This window comes from Pongo abelii, chromosome 4, assembly GCF_028885655.2.
Source record: "Pongo abelii isolate AG06213 chromosome 4, NHGRI_mPonAbe1-v2.0_pri, whole genome shotgun sequence".
Taxonomy (NCBI): domain Eukaryota; kingdom Metazoa; phylum Chordata; class Mammalia; order Primates; family Hominidae; genus Pongo; species Pongo abelii.
In genome coordinates this window covers 18,561,091-18,572,130 of record NC_071989.2, presented here as the reverse complement: position 1 = coordinate 18,572,130, position 11,040 = coordinate 18,561,091, and the positions used below count along the sequence as shown (strand labels likewise).

Genomic DNA, 11,040 nt, shown 5'->3' with positions numbered 1-11,040 from the left:
AATAAGTGAAATAAGCCAGGCACAGAAAAATAAATATTGCATATTCTCACTCATTTATGGGAGCTAAAAAGTCTATCTCAATAGGTAGAGAGCAGAATGGTGGTTACCAGAGGCCTGAAATAAAAGAGAGGAGGAGGGGATGAAGAAAATTTGTTTAATCGGTACAAAAATACAGCTAGATAAAAGGAATAGGTTCTAGTATTTCATAATGTAGTAGGAAAATTATAGTTAACCACAATTTATTGTATATTTTAAAATAGATGAGAAGAATGGTAATGTTCTCAACACAAAGATAAAATAAATATTTGAGGCTATGGATGTCCCCATTATCCTGATTTGATCACTACACATTATATACATGTACCAAAATATCACATGTATCCTAAAATAATTACAACTATGATACAGCAATTAAAAAGCTAAGTGATAAATAAACTTTTGATAAAATATTTTAATACAAGTAATTAGCTGAAGTGTTGATATCTTATATAGATAGGCACGTGTGTATATTTAAGCATGTGTGCACATGTATTATGTTGATGCAAAACATAAAAATTGTGGGTTTTGCCATTGGAAGTGACAGCAAAAACCACTATTACTTTTACGCAAACTTAGTGTGTAGAAAGTTTAAAGTGAACAACCCAATGGGAAAATAAACAAAGATTCTTGATATGGTTTGGCTGTGTCCACACATAAAATCTCATCTTAAATTGTAATTCCCCCAAATCCCCACATTTAGAAACCATGTGGTGGTAATTGAATCATGGGGGCAGTTTCCCCCATGCTGTTCTTGTGATAGTGAGTGAGTTCTCACTGGATCTGATGATTTTGTGTTTGGTAGTTCCTCCTGCATTCATTGTCCTTCCTGTCACCTTGTGAAGAATGTTCCTTGCTTCCCCTTACCCTTCTGCCATGATTGTAAGTTTTCTGAGGCCTCCCAGGCTAAGCTTAACTGTGAATCAATTTAACCTCTTTCCTTTATAGATTACACAGTCTTGGGCAGTTCTTTACAGCAGTATGAAAACCGACTAATACAACTCTGAATAGGTAATTCACAGAAAAATAAATACAAATAACAGAAATATTCATAAAAACATATTTAACTTTTCTAGTAATAAGTTGCAAATAGAAAAGAACACAAACCATTATTTTTTCTGTTTAATTGTTAAAACTGAAAATGTCTGAAATAGTGCAACGTTGGTGAAGTCATGGGAAACCAGACATGTTCTAGCATTCTGCAGTGGGTAAGAAGACAGACTCTGAAATCATTATGATGAGGATTCGAACTATTTTCCAGCTGAGTCACTTTGGGCAATCTGCCTGTCAGATATTAGCCCTCAATATTTCCTCTTTCTGAAATTCACTCACTCAGTCATCATCATGGTTCTCTACCTCACTTGATGTAGTTTGCTACTAAAATACTAGCATATTATAACTGTCAACCTGATCACATGTTTAAAGTAGCAACCCCAAATTTTATATTATTACCCGTCATTCCTTACTCTATCTAAATTTACCTGTTAATCTTTACCAAGACCAAGAAAATGTATTTATTTTAACTACTTATCTCCTCTGGTCGATTATAAACTCCATGACCTTGGGGCTTAACCATGTCTTCGTTCACCAAACAAAATAGTAAACATAGCAGAGCAGACATTCAATAGCTATATATTTTTAAAAGAATATCTGACCTGTTATTATTATCAAATAATCAGCAAGAGAGTTTAAGTTGGAGTGAGATTATCATATATCCAAAAGCTATTTTTGAATAAATGAATACATGAGTAATAAACAGCTGGGGGCCTAATTTTTCTCATTCATAAAATCAGGATAATAACAACTGCTTCCTGTGGTCATTTTGAAGGTGTTTAAATATGATTCAATGTCTAGCATAGTTTTTGCACATAGCTATCACTAATCATGTAATTGAAATTTTTATTTCTTATTGCTTTTCTACAGTTTCAGTGATTTTCCTTTTTGAATAATCTAATTAGTGAAAATAATTTATTTCAATGCTTCCTTAGGATTGCTTTCTTTCTTTCTTTCTAAATGTAACTTGTTTAGGTCTTCTGATTGCATATATCATTGTTTTCAATATTTATTTTTTTATATTGCTGTAGGTTAGTAAAGGTTTTAATTTGCAGTGGGTCTTCATTAGGAAATTACATTGAAAAATATTTTGAGTAGCATAGCTTATGAGGACTAAGCTCTGATTTTATCTTGCCCAAATTTCTTCCTAAGGGGTCTGGAGAGTCATGTCCTACAAATCATAAATTCTCATCAGGTTGGTTATGTAACCCTATATATTGTGACTTACTTTCCAAAGTGAATCTGACATAATGAGACAAGGAAGAAAATAAAAATATTTTACCCCAAAACAAGTATCTTTGCCATATCTTGAAATGGCCCTGCAAAGCTGTACTTTGTAGGGGAAAATTTGCATCTGTGAAGAATCCCTATGAACATAGCTAGATCTTTTTCCTTTGGGCCCTCTCAATCCTAAAGAGATTAAAAGTCTAGCACCTCAAAGATCCGAATACAAAACATTTGTCATCTACTGACTCTAAGGGCAGCCACTATAAGCCTTCAAAAGAACCTTGGTCTCCACAATCTTTTATCTTAATCTGAATATTTCCTTTCTATCCATTCTAGGTCTTTAGACAACTCAACCAACTGTCAACCAGAAAATATTTAAATTTACCTATAGCCTGGAAGCATTCCCCTCTCCCCAGCCCCTGCTTTGAGTTGTCCCACCTTTCTGATCCAAGCCAACGTACTTCTTAGATGTATTTGATTGATGTCTCATGCCTCCCTAAAATGTATAAAACCAAGCTGTGCCCCAACCACCTTGGGCACATGTTCTCAGGACTTCCTGAGGGCTGTGTCAGGGGCCATGGTCACTCGTATTTGGCTCAGAATACATCTCTTCAAATATTTTATAGAGTTTGACTCTTCTCATTGACCTTTAAAATACTATTGAATAATGAACTTTAATCACCGTTGTAATGATGATTAACAATTGCAGTAACTGAAGGATACAGACTGTCTGCATCAATAGTACAGACATTCTTTGATAGAACTTTTCTCTGCCAAAGGCTATGTTCATTTATTCCAAAGTATATAGGACAGGAGGTTTACAAAATGTAAAATTTGAGAAAGGTTGCTATATCTGATCTTGATACATTATTAGATATTTTCAGTGTTCCTGGCAATATTTTGCTGTTGTTCTTTCAAATTTGCCATCATGGCAAAATGATCATAGTACAAATATTTTTTGTTTTATTCAAGGGGTTGGGAACTGTCTGACAACAGCTGCACACTTCTACTCATGTGATTGATTTCAACGCAACTCAGATAGTGGTTAAGGAAATTTAAGAATTATAATCTCATAGCTAGAGGATATTTGACTTTACATCGTTCTGTGTTCCAGTAAATGAACCCCGAGAATTAGGCCACCCTAGAGAGGCTTTATAACCTCAGGCTGACTCTGATTTTGGAAAGCCATTTACTTTCAGTGTCCTCATGTATAAAATGTGGACTGCTTGGATAATCATCACTTCTTATCTAGATCTATGATCCATTCCTTTATAACTTGCTTTTATGACTCCATGAGTGGGACACCCAGTTCTGCATAACCATCTGCAAATCCTTGCTGAAACTCTGGGAATTTCCTTGAGTGATTGATTGAGATATACAGTCAAAGGAAGAATATTTTATAAAAGCAGTTTTGGTAATCTTGAACATTTTTGTGTCAGTATAGAGAAATGTATATTGCATCTTTAAGGAACAGCAGAAAATGTACTTCTTTAATATTTTCACATAGGTCATATCACATTAGTCAGAATTATTCTTTCCTGTGAATTCCTACAGTATTTTAACATATGCATCAGTCATATGAAATGTTAAAGACAGGGATATTTTTTTCACTTAGTCCTGATTACATCTGATCAACCTTTGTTTATAAACATATTTTGTGAGAATTTGAAATACTCTAAGTCAAAAATTGAAAAGGTATTCTTTTGAAGAAAATATGGACCCAATGCATAAATTTTATCAAAATCTTAATGTAATCATATGTCCTAAAGCCTGGAATTAAATGTCTGTCTTTCATTGTTCAAAAACTAAAACTTGTTTTCAAAATAGTGTCTGATGACTCTGACAGGAAACATTTGCCTAAACATGTTAATTATTTTATTAACCCTTGTTAAAATGTTATGGCAAAGAGCAGGTTAGAAAACTATTATGAGTGAAATCATTTCAGTTGCAATGGTCTGCAGATTAATTTTACCAAGAGATGTTGGCACCCCAGAACATATTTTTCTCATTACCATGGGGAGGAGTGAACAGTAGCAAACTTTAGCTCATAAGCAAGGATCACAGGACAAGAAGCTTTTAACAAATAACATAGATCTGATGGGCAGAGCTTAAATAAATAAGAAGAAAAAGGATGTCTTGAATTGTGGAGGAGGAAATTTTTCCACACTGAGCAAGAAAATTAACTGAGATACAGGTGAAGAAGCTCTCCTCTGGTGAGTTCCATACTCAGAAAAGGTCAGGATTCCCTAGAATGACATCTTTGGTCAAGAAATGCTAGAGAGTTCTATTCTCAAGTCCCAGGCATTTTTCCACTCTCTATCCTATATTTTCTTTCCATTTTCCAATGAGCAAGTTCGTAAAGATGTATTTTCTAGCAAAGAATGCAGATTTTATTTATTCTGATTACTATGAAGACTAAAGTTTGAGAATCGTAGGAGAGTCTTATAGAGCTATTAGCCTCTTTGAGGTCTTGCAAGATTATTAAGTTTTTGTTCACATCTCAAATACTAATCTGTTTTTCCCTTTTATTATAATTATCCATACTTTCATCAAATCTTCCTTTTGACCAAAGCTACATACATGAAAAGAGGGAACATTTTTTGGGGAAAAATTTAGTTGTTCCTCAAAATATTGGTGTTTGTGATGTAATGAATAGGCAATTGCTAGTAATACATGTTGTTAATGAGGTTTTAGCTTTTATTTATACCTCAAATCAATTTATTTGGGTGATTTAAAAATTCAGGGCTTTTATCTCTTTGATCATATCATGTTTATATCCTGAAATATACATTTCTTTATTTCTATCTTATCATCACTTTCACATAACATATCTGTTCTCTATTTAGACACTATTACCATTTTGTATATGTCCTTTTGGTAAAAAAAAAAAAAAAAAAGAAAAAAGAAAAAAAAGAAAAAAAATCAAAAGCTGAGTAAATAGGATTCCCAAGGTGAGATTGGATTAAATAATACCATTTTACCCTGAAGTCTAGAAGTGATTTGAATCTTCCTCCATATTCTATATATTTATTAACTGATAAGAAGCAAATACTACAATATGTCACTCTTATTCACATGTCTCACTTATTCATGTGTCTCACTTGAAATAGTGTAGATAATTTAAAATAACAAATATTGGAAGGCTGAGGCGGGCAGATCACAAGGTCAGGAGTTTGAGACCAGCCTGGCCAGCATGGTGAAACCATGTCTCTACTAAAAATACAAAAAATTAGCCAGGCATGGTGGTGTGCTCCTGTAATCACAGCTACTCAGGAGGCTGAGGCAGGAGAATTGCTTGAACCTAGGAGGCAGAGGTTGTGGTAAGCCGAGAACAAGCCATTGTACTCCATCCAGCCTGGGCAACAGAGCAAGATTCCATCTCAAAAAAAAAAAAAAAGAACAAATAATCTTGAAATAATTTATGTTCATCTTTGTTGGGTGTGATAAGTTTTGTAATACTTAAGTACCAGTTTCTGTCTTACTAGCTGATTTTTTTTTGTATTCTAATATTAAAAAGTCCTTGTTAACGTGTTTTAAGATTAAGCAGCTAGGTTAACAAAAGCCAATCTGTACTGAATTAATATTACATACCCTTCAACAGTTAACCTACTAATTAATCTCATATGTTAGAAGATCTACCACATCCCAGCCTCTGGTCTAGAATAGAAATAAGGCATCATATGTTTCTTCCTCTTTCCAATTCATGCTCTCATCCTTTAAGTAGACTCTCATTTCTTTAAGGAAAATTTTTCCGATTACCCAAACTATTACTCAATGATACAGACAGTACTCTGAACCTCTCTTCCACATTATACCTTTTGAGAGTACGTATTCATGAATGCAAGCATCACGATGAAGGTGCTATGGTTTGGATATTTGTTTCCTCTAAACCTCATATTGAAATTTGGTCCCAGTGTTGGTGGTGGGGTCTGATGGAAGGTTTTTGGGCCATGGAGGTGGGTCCCTCCTAAAGAGATTAATGCCCTCCCTTGAGGTGAGTGAATTCGCACTCTATCAGTGGCCTCCAGAGTTGGTTGTTTAAAAGAGAGCCTGGCATCTCCTCTATCTCTCATTTGCTTCCTCTCTGGCTGTGTGGTCTCTGCACACTCAGGCTCCACTTCACTTTCTGCAATGAGTGGAAGCAGCCTGAGGCCCTCACCAAATGCAGATGCCTAATCTTGAACTTTTCTACCTATCAGAATTGTGAGCCCAATAAACTTTTTTCTTTATAAATTATCCAGACACAAGTATTCTTTTATAGCAACACAGAATGGACTAAGACAATGGGAATTTTGTCTGCCTACTTTAGTACTAGATTCAGGAACAGTTCCTGGCAAACAGTAGATGCTCAATAATTATCTGTTAAATGACATCAAGTCAGGCAATATTTAAATCTTCTTCTAGACTATTGGAACAATAGAGAAGTGATCACCTTTTTGTTGTCTAGTGCTATGCTTAATATGGGGTATGGAACATGGTAGGTGCCCAGTAGATATTTCTTTTTATGAGCATATTACTTTATTACAAAGAATGTTGTAGCATTATAAGCATGCAGTTAAAATGGAAATTGTGGGATTCCTAAAATCAAGATACTTTTAAATGTAGGATGTAATTAAAGAGATGATTAAGTTTTACAAAGCTGAGATAAGAATCATACCCAGGATAGGATGTAAAATAAACGAGAGCTGAACTGTGTGAGCTACACAGCGTTGTAGTATGTTTCTTTAATTTAGGATGAGACCCTCAATAGCTCTGCCCCTCAGGACCATTTAGTACTTTATTTTTTCTTATCTCTGCTGCTTCACATAAGATGTAATATTTAAGTAAAACTCACTGTTCAATGAATACTTTTAAGAGCTAAACTGTTTAAAATAACTAAAGTACCTCACTTTGTTTCAAACACATTTCACTATAAATATGTTATGTATTAAAATCAATAACATAAAATTAAAACAGACTAACATCATAGGAATACTATTTTATATGTGATTGGTTAAAAGGCACTTTTAAATAAATATTACTTCATGATAAAAGGTGATATTTTTCTAATGACTTAAATCCCAAAATCTTTAAAATGATTATCTAAACCTGATCATATAGGAAGATCTTGATTGGAATTAATGTTCAAACCTTTTTGGGGTTTGGTCAGTATACTAGGCTGTGAGTTTACTTATCTCATAGTTGTCATATTTATGACTATCTAGGTACAGTATACACTAATGCTATAAGTAATCTGGCTATATTTTTGCATAATTTTTTCAGTTGAAAGTAAGAGAAAGAAAGGAAAGCAGAAAGTTGGTATAATATTTCCTGTGAGGCATAAAATATATTTCTGCTTATACTGAGTGGCACGGGCATTTTTTTGTGTTTTATTTTTTCTTATCATTTATTTCTATACACCACTGTAGTGACCAGTTACTGGGATAATAAATGGTGAAGGATGAGCATGTTTAGGGAGAGAAAATGACTTTAGTTTTGAAAATGTTTAATGTGTCTGTGAAATATTCAAAGGGAAATTTCTAACAGACATTAAGATATATCATTCTGGAAATACGGTTGGAATTCCGTGTTGGAGATACAAATTTCACATCACTTGAGATCATGAAACAACAGAAAACACAGAAAAAAGAGATATGTTGTTAGAAGAAGGGGAGTAGTTATATGTGTTGAATGCTACTGAAAATTCAGATCTTTTTTTTTTAAATTTTATTATTATTATACTTTTAGGGTACATGTGCACAATGTGCAGGTTACATATGTATACATGTGCCATGTTGGTGTGCTGCACCCATTAACTCATCATTTAACATTAGATATATCTCCTAATGCTATCCCTCCCCCCTACCCCCACCCCACAACAGTCCCCGGAGTGTGATGTTCCCCTTCCTGTGTCCATGTGTTCTCATTGTTCAATTCCCACCTATGAGTGGGAACATGCGGTGTTTGGTTTTTTGTCCTTGCGATAGTTTGCTGAGAATGATGGTTTCCAGTTTCATCCATGTCCCTATAAAGGACATGAACTCATAAAAACCCTAGAAGAAAACCTAGGCAATACCATTCAGGACATAGGCATGGGCAAGGACTTCATGTCTAAAACACCAAAAGCAATGGCAACAAAAGCCAAAATTGACAAATGGGATCTAATTAAACTAAAGAGCTTCTGCACAGCAAAAGAAACTACTATGAGAGTGAACAGGCAACCTACAAAATGGGAGAAAATTTTCGCAACCTACTCATCTGACAAAGGGCTAATATCCAGAATCTACCATGAACTCAAGCAAATTTACAAGAAAAAAAACCAAACAACCCCATCAAAAAGTGGGTGAAGGATATGAACAGACACATCTCAAAAGAAAGTTCAGATCTTTAAAGTGCTTAGTATGGTTCTTGGCATGTGAAGAATGGTCAGTAAATATCAGCTATAATAATGACCCTGATGATTCTACAGCCAAGAAAGAAGAGGGCATAAGATGTCCATCATATTTCTTCTGACATTATCTTCAAAATCTCAATTGTGCATAGGTGAGAACACAGCTGTTTATAACCATCCCCCTCTCTCCCTTCCTTTATTTCTTCTTCTTTCCAGAATTCTCTCCTTCCTTCTTTCCTCCCCTCTTTGCTTCTTCTTTCCTTTATTTCTTTCATTTTCTTCTAATCATTTCTTCTCCTTTTAAACAACTTGGTTTCCTAATTTGTTTACCATGTCACTGATTTTGCTGTCTATGGAATAAATTCTAAACTCCCTGTGTATGAATATTATTTAGTTTAGTCATTGAAATTTATTCTGCTTAAAATATTTCCATGTTTGTCTTATTTTCTTATATGTTTAAATTTCTACTGATTTCTTTATATAAAATCTGTTATCTAATTATTGTATCTTATACCTGTTTTATCACACACTCTTTCTTGCATTTAATTGAAAATTGAATGCGGTGCTTTCCAAAATTTTCCTCTGATTTTGGTAATCCTTTTCCCCCTGAAATTGATTCTTCATCTCTGCAATTTGAGTGCATTCTTTATCTTGGCATGTTGAATGCAGTATTCATTTTCTTTTATATGACAGTATAATCTAGAACCTTTCTAATCCTATTTATTTTTGAATGTGGAAATATAATCAAGTATAGTTTTTGCCAGCAAACAGTGAGTAAGTTTGCTTTGCTTTTCCTTTTACTGTCCATATGTGTGCTATAAGAAACTTCTTCTCAGGTGGTAAATAGGGACACACTCCTATGAACAACCTCAAGCTCAATTTCAAGCTCCTGTCTCCTTTATATGCCTCTCTTGGACAGAGGAAAGATTTTCTATGTTCTTACTTGCTGCCTGGTGGTCATAGTACTTTTTGCATAGTAAGCTGAAGCCAGTTACTCTGTCCCGTGCCAGAAGTCTCCAGTGAAGATCATAAAATACTATAACCCACGCTGTTCATCGTTTCTTGCTTTTCATTCCTTCCTAGTCTTATAATTATCAACGAGGCAACCTCTTACTGCCTGTCCCTTTCCTTTTCTTGCTATTTTTCACTGATGATACCTTTGCCCCTGGTTTGTATTTTATGGTTATTTCATGGGATGTTGAGAATAAGAATTAAGTATTACCACATAGCAATAATCATAACAGAAGGGCTGTGTGTGTGTATATATACTGTGTGTATCAGGTTTGTTTTGGTGGTTTTTCTTTTGCTCGATGTATTCAGTTACTTATACGATTATGAGAAGCATCTCTATGACAGCCATGACAATCACTTCTTGTTGAAACCTAAAAGCACATGGGCATGATCTTTAAAGATTCTAACAGATCTAATTATTTTCACATAATATTTTGCACTTTTCAACTCTATTTTCTAGGTCCTAAATTATTTTTCAAGCTGAGCAAGAGCATCATCAACATACTCAAGGTATGGATTAAAGAGATCATTTTCAAGTTCACTCTATTTTATCTTCCTTTTATAATATTCATGTTCCTTCTGACAAATCTATTCGTTTTCACATTTATGAATTTCCCTAATTTTAGTCTTTAAAATTTCTAATTACTATTTGCATATTAAAGAATACATTCAGTTCAATATTTTAGGTATATTAGCTCTTGATTAATGCTATTTTAACAAAAAAATTGCTGAGTTATACATTTTTCAAAGAAAATAATAATTAGTTTTTCCCTATTGAAGTTACAAAATTTTGCTCTTCTATATTGGAATTAATGTAGTGCGATGCTTTTCTACTCGTTTGCTCGAGTAATAATACTTTTCATTCATGGCTACAATGTTAGATCCAAAGGGTTGACACAAACCCTAAATTAGAAACATCAAAGACCTTCCCAACAATATTTCAATCTGGATTATAATAAGTGTTACTTTTTTCTCTTTTCTGGTGAAAATTTCCAAGTATGTGAACCTCAGCTTACAAGTAGCTATAACTTCTGTTATCAAAATAGATTTGACATCTTTCTTCCCTGCAGTTGCTTAAGACAAGAATATTTATTTTATAACCAAGCAAATTTGAATTGACCATTGTTCCTTTTAACAAAAGAATTCTGTAGAATATAGTTTTAAAAACTATACTTTATTGAACCAAGGATATTAGATGTTTTCGATTTTCTTATTTTTAGAAGGATCCATCTAGGATTTTTTTACTCTTATTTTTATTTAAAGAAACAAAAATTTATTGATGCACCAATGCATATAAATAACTCCAACATTTAAGGTTTACATAAAAAACTTTCAATTCAGTG

The 11,040-nt window shown here is 33.7% G+C and overlaps 1 non-coding gene across 1 annotated transcript; it reads right to left on the bottom strand.

The window, feature by feature from the left end:
• Positions 1-1,678: 1,678 nt before the first annotated feature.
• Positions 1,679-1,755, bottom strand: LOC112133609 (small nucleolar RNA SNORD81). The gene has a single exon (XR_002915241.1). It is a non-coding gene; the product is annotated as a small nucleolar RNA SNORD81 (small nucleolar RNA).
• Between the last annotated feature and the right edge of the window lie 9,285 nt (positions 1,756-11,040).